Below are 13,882 nucleotides of genomic sequence, written 5' to 3'. Positions count from 1 at the left end.
TGTAAATTGACTTAAATATAGCAAAAAATAATTGGGTATACAATACATGGATATGTCAAGAAACAAAGTTACGCTGCCTGTAACTATGTATTTTGAGATCTTAAGTGCGCAACAGATTTTGATGCAAAATTCGATGTAAAAATTGTAAAGGTTTTTCGGTGAATTAGCTTATTAAACCAATCGAAGCCAGAATACAAAATCGGAAGTCTATGAGGGTAAATTAATTAATGCCTGTTAATTTTTGACGCTAAAACTTTTAGGATTTCGGTAAAAATAAAAAAAAAGCTGAAAAATTAGATCGAATGCGTAAGAGAATCACACGGCTCTGTACCACACGTATATTAAAATCTCTGCAGTTATGAAATAACCGATTATAACCAGTCCACACTTCCGCAACGATCATCTCCCGTATATAACATTATCTTGTATGATCGACGTCACCAGCCGTTGATAGCCAACACAATCTCGCTACTGGAAAATTACTTAACTATTACTAGTTAAATGTAGGCACAGATTTATAAGAAAACTGACTTTTACCGCGACTTTGTTCGTGTAAAGTAAATAAAATTAAAAGTAAATTGAGTGTTATATCTTCTTAGCCTTTCTTCTAAGCTATGTTGGAGTCGGCTTCCAGTCTCACCGGATGCAGCTGAATACCAGTATTTTAAATAGAGCGACTGTCTATCTGACCTCCACAACACAGTTACCTGGAATATAACACGATACCCCTCGGTAAGACTGGTTGTCAGGCTTTCAAGCTTCCTACTGTTAACGACTGTCAAAGATCTTTGCAAACGACTGCCGGGACCCACAATTTACGGTTACTTCCAAAACACGGATATAACTCGATATGTATAACTAGAGGCCGCCCGCGATGTCGTCCGCGTGGAAACCCTTCCCGTGTAAATCCCGATCCCTTGGGAACTCCGGGATAAAAAGTAGTCTATGAGTTATTCTGGATTTTCAGCTCCCTATATACCAAATTTAATCGTAATCGGTTCAGTAGTATTTGCGTGAAAGTGTAACAAACATCCGTACATACATACATTCTCACAAACTTTCGCATTTATAATATTAGTAGGATATGGTTACCTATCAGTGGCGAAGGCTCCATACAACTCGATTCCTACCGGCTTCCCTTTCTGGACAGACTAAATATTAGTGTTAAATTAATTGTTTACTATTGCCTAATAATACACAATTAATTAATAATAAACAATATTTAAAGCGAAATCTTTAACTAGAATCAATAATCTAATCGAAACAGTACGAAAACGCCTACCCTTCAAAAATTACGCTCCGCTAAAACGCAACGTGAAGTAATAATAATGAAATAAACCGTAGGCGCTGATCGGGAATCGCGTACAATAAAAACTATGGCGGCGATGTCGCTTACGACCTTTTGGATCGCGCTTTACACCGCGCTGCATAGTGGCGAGCAAGCCGGAGGAAGAGCGGGTTGCCTCGCGCTACAGCGCTCGCGCCGCTGCGGCGCGGCGGACGCATGACCTTACGCATGTTTCTGTCGCGGCGCGAGCCGCGTGCAAGCGCGAGATGGCGAAATATAAGTATGAGTCCAACATTGTTCACCAGTTTGACATTAGGTTATGTTTGTTTACTGTTTTTTCGCGCGCTCTATAACAAATTAGAATATTTGTGTTTATTACAACATTATTCCTTATTAAATGTTTGTGCATAACTGTGAACGTATCAGTGTATTAAAGAGTAATTGTTTTGCATGTTTCTATTCGAGTAAATTTTCATTTTGTCAGATTTATAGGTTAAACTCATTTCTATTAAAGTGTTCTGCGTTTATCCATAATGTGTTTGATATTTTATTGTTGATGAATACATTCTAAATTGCTTGTATAGTATGTTATAAAACAACCAGTGCGAGACAATCATCAATCGTTCGATATACGTTATCTCAAATATGTGCTGTTGTGTTACCTACGTGTTACTACTGAAGACAGATTAACTTAATGCAAAACAAGCATGATTAGGTAGCATGGTAAGTAGGTACCTATGTATTATTAGTCTGTAGAGAGAGAAATAAGAGACTGTAGTCGAATGTACATAATACTCTCATATTGTTATTATGCAGAATTTTACGTCGATATTCTTACGATGTACATAATATGTAGGTATTATACCTAGACAATGACTAATAGCTCCGGCTTACCTTTTGTAAAAACTGACCCTTCGCCACTGTTACCTATCCACAGTTCAATCTCTGCAAGCGTAACTTAACCTGAGAGATCGAACCGTGCAGTTGTTATTTAGCTATGAGCTCCCATCATCGTCATGTAGTTGATAAAAGCAGACAGATATTTTAATGTTACCGGACGTGGTCGCCACATTTAGATGCAATCAGGGTAATTATCTGAGCAGTGTAGGTGTTTATATGCTGTATCTATTGTGCACAAACAATCGTTGTGTGTCGGTGACCTTTTTGTACAATGATTTTATGACATGTTACATGTTTTATCGTGTTTATTACGGGTTAAAAACTAACATCTATACTAATACTAGCTGACCCGCGCAACTTCGCTTGCGTCACATAAGAGACAATGGGTGAAATTTATCCCCGTTTTTGTAACATTTTTTATTGCTACTCTGCTCCTATTGGCCGTAGCGTGATGATTTATAGCCTATAGCCTTCCTCGATAAATAAACTATCTAACACCGAAAGAATTTTTCAAATAGGCCCGTAGTTCCTGAGATAACGTGTTTTTATCGTGTTTATCTCTGGTTAAAAACTAACATCTATGTATACTAATATTATAACGCTGAAGGGTTTGTTTGTTTGAACGCGCTAATCTCAGGAACTATTAGTCCTATTTGAAAATTTATTTCAGTGTTAGATAGCTCGTTTATCGAGGAATGCTATAGGCTATATATCATCACGCTACGACCAATAGGAGCAGAGTACTTATCTTTTTTACAAAAACGGAGAATATTTTGACCCATTCTCGCTTATGTGACGCAAACGAAGTTGCGCGGGTCATCTAGTATTATAATAAAGCAAGGAGTTAAAGTTTGCTCGCTTATATACCAAAGTCCGGAACTACGTTAATAAATTTGACCCATTAATGTTACACTGCTAGGCAAGGGTTTCCTCCCGGATTGAGAGGGCCGGTTAAGGCCTTGAGTCAACCACACTGGCCAATTGCGGGTTGTGGACTCTCAGACATGCAAGGTTTCGTCACGTTTTCCTTCATCGTTATAACAAGTGATTATTTATACACACATCACTTGGAAAAAATATGGTTGGTGTGTTGTAAAGGTGTATATTTAAACAATTCAACTATTACTGCTGTTCGCGTTAGGTTTGAATCCCTTAACTACTTGCGTGAAAAACGAATACTAATACCACTCGGCTATCACTGCTCTACTGTGTTCGCTAACCAACTAATATTAATTAGCCCGAGCGTTAATCATCGTGTAATCAATAATTAGGTTGTAATGAGTAAACTTTACACTACAGTATGCCTCCTAGAAGCACACACGTTACGCTATAATTTCAGAGTCTAGTTATTATCTATAGGTCTTCAGGTCATATAACAGACAGTGTTTAAGACATTGAAATGAACATTTCATTGTTTCTGTAAGAAGTATTAATTTCTTATGAATATAATAACTTTATCTTCGTTTTAAGGGTTGTTTTTCATCCATGAAATAAGGAATAGGAAGAAACCAAAGAACGTCACTTGCTACGATCACTAAAAAGTAATTTTTCATTGATAGATCTATACTAATATTATAAAGCTGAAAAGTTTGTTTGAACGCGCTAATCTCAGGAACTACTAGTCCGATTTGAAAAATTCTTCTAGTTTTAGATAGCCCATTTATCGCGGAAGGCTATAAGCTATATAACATCACGCTACGACCAACAAGAGCAGAGTATCAGTAGAAAATGTTACAAAAACGGGGAAAATTATGACCCACTAGCTGACCCGCGCAACTTCGCTTGCGTCACATAAGAGAATGGGTCAAAATTTTCCCCGTTTTTGTAACATTTTTCGTTGCTACTCCGCTCCTAATGACTGTAGCGTGATGTTATATTTACTCAACATAAAAAGAAACTTTCAATTCGAACCAAAGTTTGTTTGTTTGTGCAAGCAAACAAACAAACAAACTCTTCAGCTTTATAATATCAGTATAGATTGTTCTGTAAAAAGTATTAAACTCTTATGAAAATAGTAACTTAATCTTCATTTTTAAGGGTTGTTTTTCATACATGAAATATCAACCTTTTGATATGGAGTAGGAAGAAACCAAAGATAGTCACTTGCTACGATCACTAAAAAGTAATTTTTCATTGATAGATCTATACTAATATTATAAAGCTGAAGAGTTTGTTTGAACGCGCTAATCTAAGGAACTACTGGTCCGATTTGAAAAATTCTTTCAGTGTTAGATAGCCCATTTATTGAGGAAGGCTATAACGGTCTAACATCACGCTACGACTAATAGGAGCAGAGTACCAGTAGAAAATGTTACAAAAACGTTAAAAAAAATTGTAACCCATTTTCTCTTATGATAACTAACATGTACAAGTCCTAACTTACACGTCATTATAAGATAAATCTAGACAGTCTGTTTGTGTTATCAGTGGGTCAATGCAGGTCGAGACAAGATTGCGTTATCAGTCTCATTGTTCAACACTTGTTCATTGTCATGACCGAAGACGTTTGTTTTGTTCTAGATGTTGCATGTGCTAACTACGACACTATAAATAGTTCTATCTATACTAATATTATAAAGCTGAAGAGTTTGTTTGTTTGAACGCGCTAATCTCAGGAAAATTCTTTCAGTGTTAGATAGCCCATTTATCGAGGAAGGCTATAGGCTATATATCATCACGCTACGACCAATAGGAGCAGAGTACCGGTGAAAAATGTTACAAAAACGGGGAAAATGTTGACCCATTCTCTCTTATGTGATGCAAGCGAAGTTGCGCGGGTCAGCTAGTACAAGATATTGCTTTGTTATTAGAGGCGCCCATATTCAGTTGTGCTCACCAGTCGGTAAACGATCTGTGGGCTAAGCAAACCTTGGCGCGGTCATTACATAGATGGGTATCCGCGTAATGGTATTTGAATTGGGCGTCTCCGTGCATCGGAGGGCACGTAAAATGTCGGCACCGGCTGTTATCAATTAAGATATCAGTCGTTAAGCCACGTCAAAGGACCTTCGGATGGCTTGAACAACTTTGACTCTAGGTTGACCACTAACCATACGATAAGAAGAACAAAATATATTTGTATACTGAGTATTCTTCTAGAATACTATCCACAGACGATTCTAATTATGTTTTGAAACGACTGTATTTACATATGTATGTAGGTAGGTAATATGTAAATATTATATAATAAAACAAATCTATACTAATATTATAAAGCTGAAGAGTTTGTTTGTTTGTTTGTTTGAACACGCTAATCTCGGGAACTACTGGTCCGATTTGAAAAATTCTTTCAGTGTTAGATAACCCATTTATCGAGGAAGGCTATAGGCTATATATCATCACGCTAAGACCGATAGGAGCAGAGTACCGGTAAAAAATGTTTCAAAAACGGGCAAAATTATAACCCATTCTCTCTTATGTGACGCAAGCGAAGTTGCGCGGGTCAGCTAGTTACAATATAAATGGGAACCACGTGATAGAAACGCCTCTACTATAAATAAATATCACATGTTCAATAGGATGTTTTATAGAGATCCTTATTTAGTACAGTTTAACATCGGTACAGCGGTTTAGCAGTAACGAACAGACAGACAGACTTTTCAGCCGCGATTTTGCCTAGTACGCTAAGTTAACATTAACAAATGATACACTTAAAATTATCGCGGAAAAAGCTCTTTTGGTAAAAAAAAACCCATTACCATACTACTACTGGGCTAAGGACTCCTCCTGGAATGAGGGGATGGAAACCGCATGAAAATCTGTTCTCACAGACAGGCAGACATACGTGGCGAACGGACTTTATTTTACAACTAGCGGTCCGCCCCGGCTTAGCCCGATTTTAAAAGTAATTATACAAAAAACTTGAATACAATTTTTTAAATAAACCTTCCTCTTTGAATCATCACATAAAAAAAATCGCATTAAATTCCGTTGCGTATTTTAAAGATGTAAGCATACATAGGAATACGGCGGAAAGCGACTATCTTTGAATACTATGTATGCTTAAAAAAAGCATTATTATAATTATTAGCTCTATCTAATACTCACGGAACCACAGCAACTAAACTCTTCTCAAACACAGCCATTACATAACGAACTACGAACTACCGTTTGAGATTACAAAACCGGTTCCATACTAAATGTTAGACGTATAACATAATAGGAATCGTGAATCATCAATTAATCTTGACTTTTAATATTATCTGATAAATCATTTGTTTGGGTGCCTTACTAGAGGGTTTTTGTGATAAAGATCGATTTGGTCGAAAGTAAAGTTTGTATTAATAGTAGTGTCAACTTTGAAGTATGGTTTGAAACATATTTTTTGGGTTTGAAATAAATTATTAAACCAGTGCATCTGGTTTCGATTAATTAAAAATTAAGGTTTCATCAGTAGCAGATACTAAAACACTGTAACTTCAAGCTCACTTTACACTTTCTTAATTTATCGGAAATACACCCACTTTTCGCTGTTCATAATATCCGTCTAATGTAAAAAAAAAGCTACTATTCTATATATTCCAGCAAAAATTTGCAAAATCAAACACTTTGTCTATTTTGAGTAACTAACACTAGACTTTGTGATCAGTAATTGATTATACTTGAAATCAGTCAATTGATACAACTAAACCGATTAAGGCGTAATTTCGCTATACAATAGTTTTATTTCCAACAAAGATTCGTCGTTCGTAAAGCCGTAAAGCCTTTCGTAAATTTTCGAAAATATTCACTCCTAATACAATTCAATTATCACGCATTTAAAAAATGAGCATACTTCGGCTCACAAATTCGTATTTTACATACAAAATATAAAGAATCACAGCACAAACACATAACATAGTAAATATTGACAAACTTGTTTACAAGCAGCAGTCAGTGTTGAGCCGAGTAACCGTGGAGGAACACGCGAAATATCGTGACTCATACTAACTTGACATACAATAACAACATGAAGCGAGTGTACTATGGGGGTAGACAGAGATGGCTTTAGACGCTCTAGATTCTATCTACGTTTTTTGTTATAGGTTAAACAATAGTACAGTTATTAATGTAACCCATTACTGTCCCAATACTGGGTTAGTGTCTTCTTCCGTCAAAACAAAGAATATTATTAAAAAAATATTTTTTTTAATACCTAAAAAAAATAAAAAATGCGTCACCAAAATCTACGCGCATAACTTTTAAAATCACTAAACTAAATCGAATATATTTTCGTAACTATAGGGACAATGTTTGTAATGGGATCAATGGGATCGATGGGATCAAAATTCCTACGGAAATAGGATCAACGGGATAAAATTGTACTTTACAAAAACCGCTAGATTAACATACAAAATGCATGTAAAAAACATAACATAGTAAATATTTACAAACTTGTTTACAAGCAGCAGTCAGTGTTGAACTGAGTAACAGTGGAGGAACACGCGAAATATCGTGACTCATGCTACCGTGGTAAACAATAACAACATGAAGCGAGTGTACTATGGGGGTAGGCAGAGATGGCTTATAGACTTATAGGCTCTAGGTTCTATCTACGATATACAACGTGTCCCAAAACTCAACGTCAAAACGAAATCCTGAGCAAGGCCGAGTTGTGTTGGCTCTCAAAAAATAATTAAAAAAAATCTATCTCGTGTAGTTTAAAAATGACAACCATTTTTGTAAAATTGCCACCCTCTGATGAGTTTAGTCTACTGTGGCAACAAATGACTTCTTTTCTAGTTCTATTTTTGTGTGGAGTATTCTTAAGTAACGCTCCTAAAAAATTCAATTCATTATTTGCACACAACTTCATTGGAATATCAGAAAATATCCCTTTACACTACTGAATTAATCTCATACATCACACAGATAGTTTAAAGCCCGGATTAAACACAAAGGACTTTTAATACCCCAAGAAATCATCACGACCATAGTTAAAATTGCACCATCATCTGCAATACCGCTTCCCCGATAATAAGTAAGATAATTTATCCATCTTATCAGCAAAGAAAATGCACTGAAACAATATATCTACACAAGTTCATTGCCCTCTCAAAGTCAATGTCATTTCGGCTAGACGTAGCGCTTACATAGGTATAAATAAGACCTATATGACCTAGGCAGGTTGAAATAGGGATCGCTTTTTACGCTCCAGAATTTCTTTTGCTCGAAACGTTCACGGCAAAGTTTTGAATTTTTTTTTTTTTTTTTTTTTTTAAGACAACTCCCGCACTAAGAATTGCTCTTGTGTCGCGGGGACTTTTACAAACATACAAACAACGGACACAAAGCACAACCAGACCCCAAACAATTATTTGTGGATCGCACAAATAATTGTCCCGTGTGGGAATCGAACCCACGACCTCCCGTTGCAGTGGTATCGGCGTGGCGACCTAAACCACTGCGCCACAGAGGCAGTCAATTGTTTTTTAGTTTAGGACATAGGTAAAAAGAATACATCGGTGATGTTTTTTTTTATATATTAGGTCGGGGAAAAAGTCTTTTCGCATTATAGTATGTATGAACTTGTAATAAAATCTCTTTGGCTTCAAGAAACACAAATGAGTACACGGTTCATTAGGTTTCTTTCAGTGAGTTCGTGAGGTACCCAAATATCGAGCTTTTTTCGAGGCGTGATTGAGTAACAGACAGACAGAGTCACTTTCGCATTTATAAAAGGATTGTTTACATACATTTCTGCTGTCATTATTATTATTTAATCTGGTGTAATGTTATGTCAAAACATTATTATCTAGACCTTCGCTATAACCTTTCTAAGGCGAAAGAAAAACATGTTTTGTTTTGTGTATCCAAAGTTATCATATTCTAGATATTGTTTACTAGGAGATAAAGGAAATAATAATATGAATTATTGTGTATGCAGTCTCAAACTTTATTATTAAGACTGAACCCATTACCATATGGGATTCATAGCACGGAAGAGAGAAAGAGAGAGCAATCTCAAACTCTATCTTACGTTAAAACATGATATCACCCCTTAAATCGCATAGATGTATGTTAATAATGTTAAACCCGTGTAATGGCTGAAATAGCTCGATATAAATATTGTCCTTGGCGCAAAATCACCCATTGAATAGCTAATGTCTCTTTCATGTCCTAGAATGTATATTTTATCTATAGCTTTTAAAATGTGTATTTTTTTAATATCATCTTCTGAGAACGAATCTTACATTTTCATCATAAATAATAGCATATTCCATTCTTCTCTATCATCAAAAACATTACTATTACATATACATTACATTACATTACTCAACGTAATACAATATTTTAAAACATTTTCGGCCCAAGAATTAATAATTACAATTTAATTTTAAACAAGATACATTTATATTTTAGCTGCTAATTTACACAACTTGTTCAAAAAGAAAATGCTAAACACCTAAGTACCTATCTAGCAATTAGTGTTCTTCAGAACAACATCAGTCTAAAATTAATAGTTTCTAAAATTCTCTCTAACATACAAACAAACAAACACACTTAGTATACTCTCGCTAATTGTGGTCATTGTACTTCGACAAAGAGTTTATTTTCGTTGTGAAACCGCACTGAATTTCATGACTCACGCCATGACAGTGGGCGAAGAAAGAAACGTGTTCTTACAGGAATATTTGTATGTATTTAATGTATTTATATTGTGATGCAAGGACCGAACTTTGCATATAGGCCTCTCTGCTATGTCGTTGAACTATATATCTCTGCTTAGCTTTTCTTCCAAGCTATGTTGGAGTCGGCTTCTAGTCTCACCGGCTGCAGCTGAGTACCAGAGTTTTACATGGAGCGACTGTCTATCTGACCTCCACAACCCCAGTTAACTAGGTTATAACACGATACCCTTCGGTAAGACTGGTTGTCAGACTTTCAAGCTTCTGACTACTGTTAACGACTGTCAAAGATCTTCGAAAATGACAGCCGGGAATTTTACGTGCCTTCCGAAACACGGAGGAACTCGATACGTATAAGGTCACCCATCCACAGATCAACCTCGGCAAGCATGACTTAACCTCAGAGATCGATCCGTGCGGCTTTTGTTAACTAAGCCACGAGCTCCTCAATAGCTAGTATTTAATACATGTTTCGTATTCTTCAATCTATAAGTTAACACAAGTAATCAATTTTCGTCCAGTTTCCTCATTAACCATCTCTATAATTAGTCAGTGGTTTTTATCATAACTGTTATCAGCGTACGTTGACACTTGTTATCAGTACACGTAACGTTTGTACACGACGCGTGGGTGACCGCGTGATTGAGAGGGCGCGGGTTTGATTCCCTTGAAGGTTAACGAAATTGTGCAGTAGCAATAGTAGTTAACCGCCAGGCTAAAGTGGAATTGGGCCAGACGTGTTCGCCGGATGCACCCTGAGAGATGGGCTAATATAGCCACGAAGTGGGTGCCACAAGATGGTCGGCGGCAACGGGGAAGGCCCAAACGTAGATGGCGGGACGACATAGACGCGTTCCTGGAAGATTGGCCGGAAGCAGCAAGCGACCGAGGGGACTGGAAGTTTAGGGGAGAGGCCTTTGCTCAGCAGTGGGACACAGAAATGGGCTAGATAAAAAAAAGTAGTTATACAGGGCTATTCTCGTTTTGGATTTCCTTAAGAAGATCTGCATACCTTCAAGAACTGTGTTAAACAACTGTCAGACATGTCATTCATCTCGATGTGTTCCTTCACCGTTATAACAAGTGATCATTATTGCTACCTATTTGACCTACCATGAGTTGATGTTAAAAAAGACTATATTGACTCATGTCTTCGGCTCAATCCTAGATAAATTTAGTAAAAAGCTGTCTAGCGTTTAGTTTTGAGGCGTAACAGACAGACAGAAAAAAAACACATTTATACGGTAGGTATCGAAACATAATGAACCAAATAACGATTATTTCATTATGGTCTTTTCTTCTATCCGGTGTATTCTATTCTTATGTAGACAGGAGTGCTTGTGCGGTCATCTTAAAGCCTATATAAGCCCTGTGTGTAGCCATACAGGGGTGTCTCGTACAGTTCAGTGGACAGGAAACGATGGCTAGCCGCATTGTAAAATTATCTTGGATATATTCTTAACTCAAGGACTGACTAAAGGCCTTACCCCTCCCTCATTACGGCAGGAGACCCTTGCCCAGCAGTGGGACATTAATGGGTTAAATTTATACATATTCTCAACTAGCTGACCCCCGCAACTTCGCTTGCGTCACATAAGAAATAATATTACCGTTTTTGTATCATTTTTTACTGGTACTCTGCTCCTGTTGGCCGTAGCGTGATGTTATATAGCGTATAGCCTTCCTCATTAAATCTTAGAGTTAAAGTAGTTCAAGCGTTTAATATGGCTTACGGGACGGACTTTTAACGTGCCGTGAAGCACGGAGCTGCTCAGCTTAAATAACACCATGCGTTCACCCATCTATGAAATTATCGCTTCAAGACTTGCTTAACCCACAGATGTTAACGACCAGTGAACGCTACTGAGCGCCTACAACTTCTACTAAAAGGAAGTAACGCGATCTTTCTTAGAGAAATCGTGGGCAGAAGCGAATAAAAAACAGCAACCAATACGTTTATAAGAGGCACAAAACAGCCATGTCCTTTTCCTACCGGCTGCAATACATCCGTTCACCAAACATGGAAACTAGAAGGCAAAGTATTGAATACTTAATACAGTGTACTCCCTTGTGTTACGCCTACACTTTATCCTACTAATATTATAAATGCGAAAGTTTGTGAGTATGTATGTATGTATGTTTGTTACTCTTTCAAGCAAATACTATTGAACCGATTACGATGAAATTTGGTATAAAGTTATCTGAAGACTCAAAATAACACAAAGGGCTTTTTATCCCGTGTTTTAAAGAAAAGCAACATTAGCTATTTTACAACCTTTGAAATCTACACGCAATATAAAACCTAATTTATGCACACGAAATAGCAACAAGATAATACCTATCTTATCTTAAAAACTAAGGTATAAGGTAGATCAATAAACTCTTCTTTGTCAAGGGCAAAACTATTAATATTTACTGAGAATACAAAGAAACGTTACTACTGAGAATATACTAACTGTAACGACAATAACAGTTTATTGAGACCTAGTGATCATCTCTTGCAGGCAAACCAACAGACAGTTTATATATCTATCTTTGCTTCGCATGATCAGTCAGTCAATTTATGCCTTTCGTACAGAAGGCAACGCAAGTCTTCAAACGACTGTCGACAGTCTAGCCTTGTTTCCAACTATGTTGGAATCAGGTCCAAGTCTCCACTCAGATACAGCTGAATAACAGTGTTTTATTTATTTATTTATTTATTTATTTCAAACTTTATATACAGGGCTGTATAAAGGCGGACTTAATGCCAGGGGCATTTTCTGCCAGTCAACCTTGGGGTGATGCAGAGATTTTTATGAAGGTGTTAAAAAGAGGAAGGAGAGTGAGTTGAGAAAGGGTGTACAAATAAATAATAATAGGTGTAGACAATATGAGGTGTAAATAAATAATAATATAAAGTATATGCACACAAAATAAAAAATACAAATATACATACATATTAACTACATAAATTTAAATAAATATAAGATAAATATACATAAATATATACATATATATATATATATATATATATATATATATATATATATATATATATATATATATATATATATGTAAACTAAGATGATTGTGACGATTCTGCAACTTTGTTCAATAAAAGATCTCGTACTTTGCTCTTGAACGCAAGACGGTTAGTGGACATCCTGATTTCAAGAGGGAGCGCATTCCATAACAAGACTGCTTGGACAGGGAACGAAGAATTGACAAACCCAGAAGTGTGGGATGGACAGAGAAGAATAAGATTGCTTGAAGAGCGGAGATTACGATTGTGGTTATCACACAAGTATTGAAAGTAGGGAGTTAGGTAGCCTGGGGGAGTAGGGGAAGTAAGAAAAGAGAAGAGTGTGGTGAGAGCTCGTAAATTACGGCGCTCACGAATTGGTAGCCACCTAAGTTGAGAGCGATAAGTAGATACATGATCATACTTGCGGAGGTTGAAGATGAATCGAATGCAGTTGTTGAGAAGGCGGTCAAGTTTGTTGAGGAGATCTGCATTCAGGTCGAAGTAACACACATCACCATAGTCGATCAGAGGGAATATTAAGGTCTGCACAAGCATGGCTTTGGTCGGGGATGGCAGAAAGTTCTTGAGGCGATATAAAGCTCGCAGTGTTTTACATGGAGCGACTGTCTATCTGACCTCCACAACACAGTTACCTGGGTTATAGCACGATACTTAGTAAGACTAGTTGTCAGACTATCAAGCTTCAGACTACCATAGAGATTCGCTGGCATTCGTTCCACGTTGGTATTCACTTGAAGACTAAAATAGTAGAGTATTAAATACTAGCCTAGATTTTTGTACAGTTACTTTCAATGGTGTGTCAAAGAATATCTATTTTTTTTTCTCTACTCGCACAACGATCTATTACTTACCCCCGGTTTCTGAGGTACATTTAGCGGTAGTTTATCTATTCAATAGCGTTTGAAACTCATATAAAAAAACGCTATTGAATAGATAAACTACCGCTCAATGTATTCAGAAACCGGAAATTACTGATTTAATGAGTTATAGACAATGTTACGACATAAAGATAGCTATTGCCTGTCTTTAAGAAGTAAATAGATAGTTATGTTTTTGAAA

General features: G+C 36.7%; 1 protein-coding gene across 2 annotated transcripts in view; it reads right to left on the bottom strand.

Moving 5' to 3' along the window:
- BNIP3 (BCL2 interacting protein 3) overlaps window positions 1-13,882 on the bottom strand; it is a 56,545-nt gene that overhangs the window by 13,433 nt on the left and 29,230 nt on the right. The window lies entirely within an intron of this gene.

This window comes from Anticarsia gemmatalis, chromosome 30 (assembly GCF_050436995.1).
Source record: "Anticarsia gemmatalis isolate Benzon Research Colony breed Stoneville strain chromosome 30, ilAntGemm2 primary, whole genome shotgun sequence".
In the NCBI taxonomy this organism is placed as follows: Eukaryota; Metazoa; Arthropoda; class Insecta; order Lepidoptera; family Erebidae; genus Anticarsia; species Anticarsia gemmatalis.
This window is presented reverse-complemented; position numbering and strand designations above follow the sequence as displayed.